At 46.1% G+C, this 13912-nt stretch overlaps 1 protein-coding gene across 1 annotated transcript in view; it reads left to right on the top strand.

Annotated features, from left to right (window-relative positions):
- LOC147703062 (uncharacterized) overlaps positions 1 to 11926 on the top strand; it is a 236151-nt gene extending 224225 nt beyond the window's left edge. The window contains exon 2 of the mRNA XM_086931604.1: positions 11412 to 11926. The gene's annotated coding sequence lies outside the window, so the exon portion shown is untranslated. The remainder of the gene's footprint in view (positions 1 to 11411) is intronic.
- The last annotated feature ends 1986 nt before the right edge of the window (positions 11927 to 13912 follow it).

Below are 13912 nucleotides of genomic sequence, written 5' to 3'. Positions count from 1 at the left end.
ACGGGATTTTGCAAAAAATTAAAATCACCTCCCCATATAATCTGACCAGGTATACCTGACAGTGCTTGTTTTAACTGTAAAATAGGGAGCGGGTCATCCACGACTGGTGCATAGATTGTGGCAAGTATCAGGTGTGTGTTATTTATTATCCCATGCAAGAATGTCCATCTACCACTCGTATCTGAATGTGATGCTTCAGCATGAAATTGGACATTCTTGCCTATATAGATGCTCACCCCCCTGCTGAGCTGTCCCTGACACAGATGAACAATAAAAACCCGCCCAACTAGCATCTGCCCAGGCTCGAAAGTGTCTCTTGTATGAAGATCACATCTGGGTGATGGCCTTTTAACCAGCTCTCTATTGCACAAGTTGTACGCCTATTGTTCAAACCGTTAAGATTCAAAGACAGAATTGAGAGTTTATTCCTATTCATGATGTTTTTAAAAACTGGAGAATATAGCTTATTTTGCCACAGGCCCCAGGGTATCCCGTCTAAAGTGCAACTTGTGCTATATGTGCAAAATGCGTATCTAAAGTGCAACTTGTGCAAAATGCAAAGATGATTGACCGCTAAAATTGTTGAATCTTTTCTCTCTATAAGACAGTAGTGGACTAAGTTATCCACTAAAATACAGACAATTTAAGTTGTACAATCTGCGCAAATATACCATAGCTACTATGACAATTGTGCAAATCATACAATAAAGTGCAGATCACGCATTTAAACCAATATACTACATTACAGTTTGTGTCAATTGTGCAAAAGACGACTTAAAGTGCAAATCAGGCAGCCATTAGACCAATAAGGCCAAAATACTACAGTAGAAATTGTATCAATTATGCAAGGTAAACACTAAAATTCATTAAAGTGCAGTATTCAATGTGCAATATGTCAATTATATAAGACAGCAACATTTCATGTCCTCTTCTTTGACTTATTCAAAGAAGGAAAAACATTTCTGTCTCTGAACTCTCTTTTGCTTACTGCTTCACCCCACCACCACCCCTCCACCCCACCCTCCCAACTGATTTGCCCCCACTGCCACCCCCTCACCTCCCCCTCCCCGGAAAGAGGGAAACCCCCGATTGTCCCACTGTCCTTCCCTCCTTCTCCATCTTTTTACCGGATGCCATCTTGTTGCATCCTATTGCGTACCCTGATTTACCTTGCATCCGCCCCTCTAGAAAGACCTTTAGACTTTTAAGTGATTCTCATGTCACTGCTAGTTATTATTCCAGGCATTCTTATAGCCACAGAGTTTCCACAGAGTTCCCCTTTCCTTATGTTGCATTGAGATCTTCCAAAAGGTTTTGGGCTTCTAGTATGTCCATGAAAAAAAAAATGTTCCTTTGGCTATCACTTTTAACTTAGATTGTTGCCCAATCATCGCCTGCACCCCCTTGTCCTTGAAAGAGTCAATCATTTGGATAAAATCCTTCCGTCTATGTGCAAAGGCAGCAGACATATCAGAGAAAATTTTAAAGTTCTTGATTTTGTCGGTAGTAAATGATCTCCTGGATATTACCGCATTTAAGATTTGCTCTCTGATTCTATAATCTGAAGTTTATTAAGATGGTTTGTGGGTACTTAAGATTCACAGGTTTATGTGCAGGTGCCCTATGGGCTCTGGTGATTGTTAGATCTCCTTGTAATTCAGGTATTGCCTTTTTCAACAGAGACTCAGTCCATTTTACCATTTCTGCACTTTCCTGACCTTCCGATATTCCCACGAGGCATAGATTGGATCTCCTATTATAGTTCTCCAGGTCTTGTAACTTTGATTCCATCTGGCACTTATTTGTATTCAACACCTGTAGATCCTTTTGCATGGTGGTGATGGTATCTTCCAGGACTGAGACAAGAGCCTCCGCCTCTGTAACCCTTCTGGGTAGATTGCCTAAGTTCTCCGTGGGTCTTGTTTATAAACCCCTCACACACCAACCTGGTTGGTGTCATGCTTCATCATCGGGGTCCAACCAGGCAGCAGAGTGCCGCCTGGTTGTGCTTCTACGCCTGACTACAGCGGAGCAGGTGTCGAGCAAACGTGTGATGTGGATGAAGGTGGATGTTAAAAGATACCTCTGGAATCCTTCCCTACAATTTTATTCTTGGCGGCCCAGGGTATTGTTTTAAAATATGTGGTGCAACTACAATTAGAAAAATTGTTACTAAAAGCTGACTTATGTGGTCGACATGTTTCAGTCCCTTCTGAAAAATGAGCGGGACTTTCTTCAGGACCAAGAGTAAGTGAAGAGTACCACGGGTAATTTTTGTCCTACACACGCGCTAAGGTGTGTGGAAAAAGGTGAAAAATTAAAAATTATAATTAGTGACTGTATACTCACAGACACTGCACAGCTGCAAGAAAAAACCTGCAAAAGAAAAGGAGGAACAATACACAACATATATGATGCACTTTTGGAATTGGCAGGCAATGCGATTAGTTGGGTGTCATGCATCCTGTGGTGCCAGATAAAGTGACAGATGTTCAAAAAGCACAGCATGCACGTACTGATTTAGGCATTTTATGTCAGGATAGGCACTTTGTGCTCGCTGGTCAAGGCACTGCCAGGCAGCTAATGAGTAGATAAAGTGGATAGATAAACACTGCGGCGTGCTGGGGGGGCGGCGGTGGTGGGCCCCGCACTATTAAGGCACGTCGTATATAGTGAACAAGAAATAGGACGACCCAGAGGAGTGCCTAGGTGAGATGGTGTCTCATATCGATACAGCTACCAAATGTAGTTATACAAACAGATATTTAAAAATTACATATTAAAAATAGGTGCACCAATATTTACATTGCTTTTATTTGCTGTTCCTGTAATTCAGGGCGCGGGGGAGAGGAACTCCCGTTTACAATCTGAAAGAGTTTAGAGGGAGAGAAGCTCTGAGGTTAGCCTAGATAGGGCGAAAACTATCGAGCCGTATGAACGTTTGAGCACTTCCGCAAGACCATGTCCAAATAGTGGTCCCATTACTACTCTGATAGTACCTAACTCTGCGGGCACAGCCCTCACTGTAATTGCTTCTTTTATCGGATATTAAATATATTCCTTTTTCCACGAATTTAAGGAGCAGATCCTAATATAATTGCCAATTTATTCAAAATGACGCTCCCTACAGACTACCGAGGCCCTTATGGCCTGACAGTAGTGCATTCCACATATACAACACTGTCCCGGGACTCCGCTGGAAGATGGCCGTTCCTCTCTCTGTATTTAAAAGACTCTTTTGCGCATGCGCGCACTAATGCACTGCCTCCGTATGACGAGGCCACTTAGCCCTAAACCCGGAAATACAAACAAGAAGCGAGTATTTAACTATACTCCACCGGCTCACATTTACCAGCCGGGACGCCGAGGGACCCAATAGGTATCCCCGCAGAGGACACTCTTCATACAAGTAAGGTCTCGCATCCCCGCAACAGCTTTCATAGGCACCCCTCTGGGTCGTCCTATTTGTTGTTCACTATATACGACGTGCCTTAATAGTGCGGGGCCCACCACCGCCGCCCCCCCCAGCACGCCGCAGTGTTCATCTGTCCACTTTATCTACTCATTAGCCGTCTGGCAGTGCCTTGACCAGCGAGCACAAAGTGCCTATCCTGACATAGAATGCCTAAATCAGTATGTGCATGCTATGCTTTTTGAACATCTGTCACTTTATCTGGCACCACAGGAACTATCATGCATGACGCCCAACTAATCGCATTGCCTGCCAATTCCAAAAGTGCATGATATATGTTGTGTATTGTTCTTCCTTTTCTTTTGCAGGTTTTGTCTTGCAGCTGTGCAGTGTCTGTGAGTATACAGTCACTAATTTTAATTTTTAACCTTTTTCCACACACCTTAGCGCGTGTGTAGGACAAAAATCACCCGTGGCACTTAATTTTGCCACTCACTTCACTTACCATTGGTCCTGAAGAAAGTCCCGCTCATTTTTCAGAAGGGACTGAAACATGTCGACCACATAAGTCAGCTCTTAGTAACAATTTTTCTAATTGTAGTTGCACCACATATTTTAAAACAATACCCTGGGCCGCCAAGAATAAAATTGTAGGTAAGGATTCCCAGAGGTATCTTTTAACATCCACCTTCATCCACATCACACGTTTGCACGACACCTGCTCCGCTGTAGTCAGGCGTAGAAGCACAACCAGGCGGCACTCTGCTGCCTGGTTGGACCCCGATGATGAAGCATGACACCAACAAGGTTGGTGTGTGAGGGGTTTATAAACAAGACCCATTGGGTCCAGTCAGAAGGCCATTATTATAAGTGACTCTAAATAGCAGTAAATACTTCTACACATAGTGGGCCAGTCCACATTGATTCTACATAATACATTTGGGGACAGGACGCGCCCCTAAAAACCCTTGCTTTCCCTTTTGATTATCCTGCCTAAGTTCTCCTCCATCTTTGTCAACCTACTATGCAGTTGTGATATTTCAAATGCTTGCTATGTCTTCAGATCTCTTAATTCTTGCAAAATAGTTATGAGCATTTCCTGTACTGAAATATCTTGTTCAGCTTTTCTCTTTCCAAGGTTTTCATCGACTCTGGAGGTCAGGAATATTTATTTTTATTTTTCTGTCTTTGCTTATGCTTCTACTTCAGATGCCGAGTCCAACTGATCCGCCAGTGTCTCTTTCCCATCTGCCTTTTGCAGCGTCTGTGAGCATATCTGAGCCTCTTGTGTCAGCGGCTGGTTAGTCAGAGATATTTTCCTGTGGACAGCTATAATTATTTCTACAGGGTCTGACACTGCGTGTGATTTTGGTTGAGGCTGTGGATGTCTGACAGTGCGTAAGTAGGGGTAAATAGCAATTTCTGGCCTTGCATATTCTGTAGGCCTTTCTCACCCATTTGATCTTTCGCCTTCTGCTCCTCCCTGCTCGGTTGTGGAGTGCTGGTAAATTTACCTCGTGCCGCCAGAGGCTTGCTAAAGAGGGGGTACTGTTTAGAATTCACAGGATTGTCATCCTACCTGTTCGGTGTACTCCCTATTCTGCCCCCTCTCCGCCTTCTTCGTCTTCACCGCCCACAGCCAGCATGCTTAAATCTTCTTACTCTTCTTCCTCCTCTAAGGATTTTTCAGAGGCATTTTTTTTTCTCTGCCAATGCCAGCGCTTTAGCTTTTAAATCCATTCTTTGCAGGGCGTTTTTTCTCCCTCTTCTGGCCCCTTTGAATGCTAGTACGGGTGTTGGTGGAGATAGGCCAGTTTTTAGAAACTCCTTTCCTATCCCAGCCTTAGCCTTAGCAGTTTCGCTGCCGCTTTTAAAACTACCAACATCTTATTTCTCTTTTCTCAGTTGCTTAGGGCCAGATGTAGGTAAAAGGGATTTTCCGATTTCAGAATACCGAGGCGGGCCGATTCGGTATTCTGAAATCGGAAAACGAGATGTAGGAAACAAACAGCGAAATAATACCGAATCGGGCGGCATCGGTAATGTGATTCGCTACGTACCGAATCGGCACGGACCGAATCGGAAATTACCGATTCGGCTGCCACCGATTCGGAAGTAGCCGAATCGGCTACCACCGATTCGGAAATAGCCGAATCGGTAAAATCCGATTCGGCAATTACCGAATCGGAGGTATAAAAACACACCTATGGCCAAAAAGCCCATAGGAATGCATTGCACAAACCGAATCGGTGAAATCCGATTCGGCTCTTACCGATTCGGTAAAATCCGATTCGGTGTTTACCGATTCGGTAAGAGCCGATTCGGTAAAAGCCGATTCAGCCAATGAGGTGGATCCCCCCTCCCCCACCCAAACAGGGAGTGGCAACCCTGGCAGGTGCAGCTAATTAAGAACTTTCTGGAGAGCAGGCCTGAGCTGAACACTCACAGTTAGCAGCAGTGGGAGTAGGAGGTAGAGAACTGTTCAGATCAAGATGGCAAACCCCAGTGACAGCCAGAAGGCCAGCCAGAAGAGGAAGCCAAAGTTCAGCAGCACCGAGCTGCAGGTGTTGGTGGAGGAGGTGGTGAGGGTGCACAGGCAGCTATTCGGGAAGCTGTCCCTTAGTGTGCCGGACAGCACTAAGAGGAGGCTGTGGAGTGAAATTGCAGAAAGGGTCAGTGCTGTAGGTGTCACCCCCAGGACCCTTGACGAGCTGAAAAAGCGCTTCTATGACATCCGCAGCCTGACCAAACGTAAGATGGCTGAGATCCAGAGGCAAGCAGAAGCAACAGGTGGAGGCAGGAACCCGGCGCCTCCCCTCACAGAGCTGGAGGAACTGGTGTCCAGCACCATCGAGAGGGAGAGCGTGACCGGAATCGGGACCCTGGACAGCTCAGCCAGAGCTACAGCTACAGGTAAGAAGCATGCGCATCATGACACACCCTACCAGACACCTCCCCATTAGACACAATGCATGGCCAAACCCCAGCCCAGTACTGTAAGCAACATACAAGAGTAAAGCATCATGGTATATGTAGTCAGCAGAAGGTAGCAAAAAATGGCAGTGCAGAATGACAGGATAGTAAACAGTGGAACACATTCGAAGGAGATGCAAGGACATGTGCAATGCTTTATTTGTACTGACTGTAATACATCGGCACTCCATTTACAAATGCTTCTTTATACCTAGGGGCACCATCAGGCGGAGGACCACAGGCAACAGAGGCAGCTGCAGCAACTACCAGTGCTGTCGCAGGGCCAAGCACGAGTCAGGCTGCCGAGGAGGAGGAGGAAAACACCATCGGGCTGGGTAGTGAGGGAGACCTGGCTATTGACTATGACCTATTGCACTCCCCACAAATGCCAAGCACACCACCCTTGATGTTCTCCCCAGAGAACTCCCCGACAAGGGACCACCATGCACCTACACCACCTCCTGCCACGATTATGGCTGTGGCTCCAGGAAACCCAATCATGGGAGCAGGGGCTCAGGCCCCGGCCCGCACCACACCCACACCAGTGGCACCCCAGCCCACTCAGCAGGCCGGCAGCAGCAGTACCCGTCGCCGTGCCATTCCCAGCACTGCAGCGCCAGCACCGGAGGGCAGTGTCTTCCTGGGCCTTGAAGGGAAGATGGTGAAGATCCAAAGGCAGCAGGCGAAGTCCATCATGGCCTGCCAACGCCAGCTCAGGCAGCACAACCTGCAGATGGGGGAGATGGCGACAGGATTCAAGGCCTTTGTAGATAGCAACAAGGAGGTAGCAGCAGGTCTAGGCAGGCTAACCACTGCCATTACCCAGTTATGCGGGAGGCTAGAGGAGCATGAGCTCTCGCGCAGGCGGGATGCCCGCGTGCTAAACCGCTCCATGAGCCGCCTTGCAGCTGCAACAGCGCAACTCTGTCAGCGCAGTGCCAACATGGAGTCAAGTCTCACCCAAAATACCGCGGAGTTAACAAGGGGAATGGCCCGCATCACTACGGCAATGGAGGCCATGATTATCTCTAACACTGCCGCAAATCCTGCCCTGGACCTGGGGGATGCTGGGGACAGCAGCAGCCGCAGCAGCCCGGTCAGCGCTGCGTCAGAGCCACGCAGGAGCACCAGGCGCTCCGCAGAAGCCGCTGGCCATCCTGAAGGGGGTGAGGGACACCCCAGTGGGGCTGCCAAGCGCTCAAAGAAGTAGGCTTGCAAGGGCGGGTGAGGCAACCTGGACCTTAGACTTTTGTTTTCCGAGCTGTTACACTATTTTGTTTTGTTGCACATCAGTGCAGTAACTGTGTTGCAACAGTATTAAAATGTGCTTTTCACCACAACCATTTACCTGTCTGTGCATCTGTACTCACTCAGAAATAGTTTTCTGTAATCTCTTCACGTCTGTATCTGCCATCACTTGGCGTAGACACCCCAGCTGGCTGTGTTAGTGGCACAGCTTTGTCGTCGTCATGGTCCTCGTAGTCAGACAACTCCACCTCAGTGCCCTTCTTCACCGCAAGGTTGTGTAACATTGCACATACAGCTATGATCTTGCAGCAGGTGATGGGGGTATACTGCCTTGCACCTCCACTCTTGTGCAGGCATCTGAATCGACTTTTCCAGATGCCAAAGGTCCGTTCGACGACATTCCTTGTGCTTTTGTGGGCCCGGTTATACCTCCTTTGGCTGGGTGTGGAGGGGTTGAGGTAGGGGGTGAGTATGAATGAGCGGAGGGCATATGCACTGTCGCCTGGAAGGGAAAGGAGTAACATTACACACATGCATACATGTATTACACCTAGCTACTTTGTGTTATGGGGGTCTGATGATGTGTCTCACCTAGGAGGTATCCTTCACCAAATTCGCCAGCCATCAGCCGTGCATAGATGCCGCTCTGTTGGAAAATATAGGAGTCGTGGGTACTCCCTGGAAATTTTGCTACCAGGTCTGTGATGGTGCACTTCGCATTGCAGATCACCTGCACGTTGATGGTGTGCGTAGATTTCCGATTGCGGTATATGTATTCTGTGTCCGCTGGTGGGCATATCGGAATGTGCGTGCCATCTATGCAGCCAATGATTTGGGGAAATTGTGCCATCTGGTAGAAGTCAGCTTTAGTTTGTAGCAGTTCTGCGTGGGTTGCAGGGAACGAGATGTATTGGTCCATCCTGTGTATCATGGCGTCAAGGAATGTGTGGAAGAACCTTGACAGGCTGCTCTGGGTCACTGCTCCTGCTGTTGCAACTCCACTTTGATAGCTGCCAGACGCCAGCAGGTGTAGGCTGCATAGCACATGGACGTGTGCTGGGATGGCGTGTGCCCTTGGGGTGGGGTGGTACAACAATGGTTTGAGGTCCCTGATGAGCTCAAGTATGGTGTCAGAGTCCAGCCTGTATCTCTGTAGGATCTCAGCCTCTGTGAGCATGAACAGGGTTATCCTCTGTCTGTAGACCTGTTAATTTCTTTGCCATTCTCTCTGTCCTTCCTGCTGTAGCCGTAGCCGCCTCGCAATGACATAAAAAGCTGCCATCCTGCAAGTTGCAATGCATTTTGGGGCTGTTTTTATGGGTTGGAGTTGGTTACCACCTGATTGTAATCCATGGTAAATACCGAGTGAATTCTACCGATTTTGAGCCGAAATCGGTGTTTCTGTGCCTCCCTACATCTCCCCATCTGTCCGAATCGGGGAATTTCCCGATCGGTGATTCTACCGAATCGGTAGGTTCTCCGATTCGGCTTATGTCCGAATCGGTTCATCTACCGGTTCGGTACATGGACCGAATCGGATAATTTCCGAATCGGTTCATCTACCGATTCGGTACATGGACCGAATCGGATAATTTCCGATTCGGTGTCACTACCGATTCGGTACATGGACCGAATCGGATAATTTCCGATTCGGTGTCACTACCGATTCGAAACATGGACCGAATCGGTATTTGCATCCGATTCGGTGTATTACCGATTCGTTACATATCCGATTTTCGGTATGTACGTATCGGATTCTTTCCCATTCGGTACTCATTCCGAATCGGTTTTCGCTCCGATTTTGAGTTTTTTCTTTGCCCTACATCTCGATGGCTGTTTACCGATCGGTAAGGGCCCAAAATCGGGATTTTCGGCCGTTACCGATCGGTAACGGCCTACCTACATCTGGCCCTTAGTTGCTTAGTAAATCAGTTGCTTAGAGAATCGCAGAATCAGATAATACCAAGCTCTTAATTGACGGAAAGGGTCTTGAGGTAATCGAACCTGCAGCAGCAGAGCGCAGAGATTTTTCAGAGGTTTGTACTGTGGACTGGACAGATGTTCCTTGTAACCTTCCAATAGCTCCAAAACCTCCTTTTAGTACCTTGGAGCCTTATGTGGGCGCTATGCAGACATATCGACACAATCGCTTAAAAAGGTCAATATGCACGTTAAACTGGGCCACCGCTCCTGCTCCTCACAGGTTCACAAACTCCTGCAGTTCATACACAGAGTATCATTTGGTTGTGCATAGATGCTCATTTTTGCCTGCCTCCTGCCCAGGGTTCAATTCCTGTTCTGCATGCACACAAGTTTACAATTATTGCAGACTCCTGCAGGACGCTTAAGGCCTTACCTCGTTGCCGCTCTGCCTTGCTCCACCAAATGGGTTTTCCCCCTGGCGCTTATCTGGCGCTTACTGTAGCGTCTTCCTCCGCTTCCTCCTTGATATCAGCACCTCAGGGGCTTCTCACCTTTCCACCCTGCCGTCTTCTGTGCCCGGTTAACAGTACAGATACCGTCCTAATGCCGCACTGCAATCGCGCCCATCACCGGCATCCTCCAACGCCTCCTACACCGCTCATGAAAGAAACTGCAGTCGAGCAGAGGTAGGTGCGAGAACGGCTACGGGCGGCTACGAGTGGTGGGGCACCACAGGGCAGAGACAGCTCACACCGAGGCTTACATGAAAGCTCAAGGGTAGGCGGGCAGATGGCAGTTAAACAAAATCACAGCGGCGGCCATCGCACAGCAGCAGCTCCTCTCGTGGGTGGGGCCTCGGCAATCAGGGGACGCTACAGCAACGTGCGTGGGTCACGTTCGCGGCATCCTCCAACCAGCACTCCAGGACCCTATTTTCGGCACTTTCTTTGTCACACAAACAACAATTTTCCCATTTCACCAAACATCGACTGAGTTCACTTCATAGTCAAGTCAAGCCACTCAAGAGATTCTTTAAAGCCATTGACTGAATTTGTCAGCCTCCTAACATCGATCTACTCTGTGTTGGAGTAGGTTGGCCACTGTACTGAGAAGATGCTTAGAAACAGCATTCACTGAACTATGAGTTGAGTTAAGCGCTTGCCATACTGTGGTGTATGCCATGTCTAAGGAGTTTCTTTACTGCAAGGAAATGAAAAATAAGCGGAACCCCTACATCCATCACAACGTCCTGCGTCACTGCTCTCTTTGCTGGCCCTCCGAGGCCTCAATATTCTCAGTTATGGGATGTGAATGAAGTTCTGTCCTTACTAGAGTCATGGCCTGACAATTCTGACTGATCACTGATTGGTGTTGAAGGGTGCCGGATGTACATGCTTGTGACCTTGCAGGTAGATTGTTTTCTCCGGAAGGTGTTCCGTTTCTTATTTCAAAAAGGACAAAGCCAATGTCCAGGTCCATTGACTACCCAGCTTTTCCCCACAATGCAAAATTATTAGGGGGGGCCATGGCATCCAAAACGTTTGCACTGGGATCCAAGTCACCGATTGGTCATCTGATTCTTTGTTTAATATTTTTTTACTATGAATCTATTTTGCATGCTTCTTCTGTTGTGGTTTGTCAGCTTTGAACCAGCATAATCAGAGCCTCCAACCTTGCCATAATATAGAAAATGTTCTATCATTTGCGACAAGAATTTAAAATTCTACAAAGGACACGGAGGCAAGGATTATCTAACCCGTTGGGACAGGTTAGCTCTATAGCATCACTGCTGTAACATGCCTTGTGATTCAGTAAGGGTTCTGGGATTGGATTAATTTCTTACTTTTGTTTTCAGGGTTCGAATCAAAACAGGGCTGAAGCATCGAGAGCTGCTGTTTCCTGTGTGCAACGTTCAGGGATCTGGTTGGAGAGCTGTGGAGCTTCTTTCCCTGTTGGGTGTTAGTGTTTTCTGGACTTTGGTTATTCTCCGTTGAGTGTCATCTTGGACTGTTCTTCGCTTCAATTATGGACATTGTTCACTTATTTGTTGGACTGCGTTTTTTGCAAAGAAAGAAGCGGGAAAGATGGTGTCTCTATTTTCTAGGATATGCCTGTACACTATTAGTGGGTTGTTGAAGAGTCTTGGTTCAAAGCCTCACGGGGTATGTAGTTGTGTTTTTTTCTGTTTTTTCATTGGCTGCTGTGCTGTGAGTGCTAAAAATAGAGAAAGCATAATCAGAGCCTTTGGTCCTGCCATAGAATACCACTTCTGCATGCCAGCGCTCAGGGAGCTCATGGATGGATTTTGGCATCTGAACACTAAAAATATTTAATAGTAATAAAAAAGTGTATTATTAAACGTGCACACCAGAACAACTAGTATGTTTCTATGAGGAACAAAACCAAAGCTTTGTTGTTTCTTGGGGAAAATTTCTTATGATTCTTGAGTATCTTCTAACCTTAACTACTTCATTTAAGTCTTTCTTTTCCAGGCATTTTCCACACCTATATTTTGATGAACAATCACACACCTACACCTACAATCCTACACCCATTTCTACAAAGAGCTTAATTTGAATTGTTTGTCTACCACATGACTGGAACAGTGCATGCTGTGTATATGCCTAGCACTGTCTTAGACATGCCAGGAGTATTAAGAGACATCAAGATTCAAGTCAACCTGTTAAAGATGTGGATTTATGGTTTCTAGCAAGTCTTGTCCTACCTTGGGCAAGATATGTAAGAGGTGTGAAAAGGGACATTTTAAAAAGTATGCATGGCTAAACAAGATAAAATAGAATATACCACGAAGGAGGAAGAAGATGAACAGGATGAGGATGAACTACTTGATGATTTAGTGCTGTTGGTGGAACTACCAGGTAAGGATAATGACAAAAATCAGCCAACTTGCAAAGTAGGAATCACTGGAGATGAAGTGCATGTTCTAATTGATACAGGTTTGCAGATTACTCTAGTGTCCAAATACAGGTAGGAGCAACTCAATTCCAAGAACAACCTTACATCAAGGTTTAAATATGAAGGAGTTTTTTAAGCCCAACTAACTTTTATGGCAAGAAGTATTATAACCGAAGTATACATAGTAGATTACAATGTTAACAGCCTTTAATATTCTTATCATTTTAGTAAGCCCCTGCAGACCATGTTCATCTTTAGTGTGTGCAAGAATTTGATGTCACTTCCATACTTGATGAATATAAGTAAGTGCTTGTTAATATCTTGTGAAGTCTCAAGGATTGTAAGCACTTGGCTATCTTGAAGAACAATGCAATCCCAGTCAAGCATGACAGTTGCAATGTCCTATTATCACCCAGAACTAAAGTAAAAGCAGTCCTTGAAGAATGGTACAAAAATTCTGTTTTTGAGCCAGTCGATACAGCTGAATTGTAACACCCATTGTTATAGCAAAAAAAGAAAAGTGGCAGAATCCGACTGTGTATCGACCTGCACAAGCTAAATTGAAATGTAAGAGAAGACTGCCAAAGCTTTTCTTTAATTAATGAGACGATCATGACATTGAATAGGTCTAAAATCTTCAATATACTAGACTTCAGCTCTATTTATAATCAAATGCTTTTACATGAGGACTCTAAGATGTAGACCATATTCATCACTTGGAAGGGGCACACTAGTGCTTCATTAGTTTTTTGAAAGGCAGATGAGAAGACTATTTGAAGAAATGCACAGTGTGGGAGCATTCAAGTACTATGTGCTGGTGTTAGACCTGTCAGAAGTATGGTGGTCCTCCGACAAACATTTTGCCTCTGCTCCTTCATTGATGCTGAGCTTATTTTGGTTGGCCATAGGACTCTATGCTCTTTACCTCTGCTGACTAGTTCTAAAGTGCTTGTGCTCACTCCCCTAAAGCATAGTTAAATTGGCTTAAACCCAACTGGCATATTTAATGTATAAGTCTTTGTAGCGTGGTATACCATATACCTAGGGCATGTAAATTAAATGCTACTATAAGGTTTGCAGCACTTATTGTGCCACCCACTTAAGTAGCCCTTTAAAACATGTTCCAGGCCTGCCATTGCATCCTTACTGTAGTGTTAAACTGCCATGTCGATTTGGCATTGAAACCTACCTTCCCTAACCTTAAACTCCTCTTTTATTACACATAAGTCATCCCAAGGTAGGCCCTAGCTAGCCCATAGGGCAGGGTGCTGTGTTATTAAAAGGTTGGACATGTACATTTAATTTTTGCTTGTCCTAGTAGTCAAAACCTCCTACATGGGTTTCCACTACTCTATGGCATTACCCCACAATAGGATATCATTGGGGATTCCTTAATACATTTAATACGTTGTTCTTTCCAATTGAGAGTTGGAGGCTAGG

Source organism: Lissotriton vulgaris, chromosome 7 (genome assembly GCF_964263255.1).
Source record: "Lissotriton vulgaris chromosome 7, aLisVul1.2, whole genome shotgun sequence".
Classification (NCBI taxonomy): Eukaryota; Metazoa; Chordata; class Amphibia; order Caudata; family Salamandridae; genus Lissotriton; species Lissotriton vulgaris.
The sequence above is the reverse complement of the archived record's forward strand: the minus strand, read 5'-3'. Positions and strand labels throughout refer to the sequence as shown.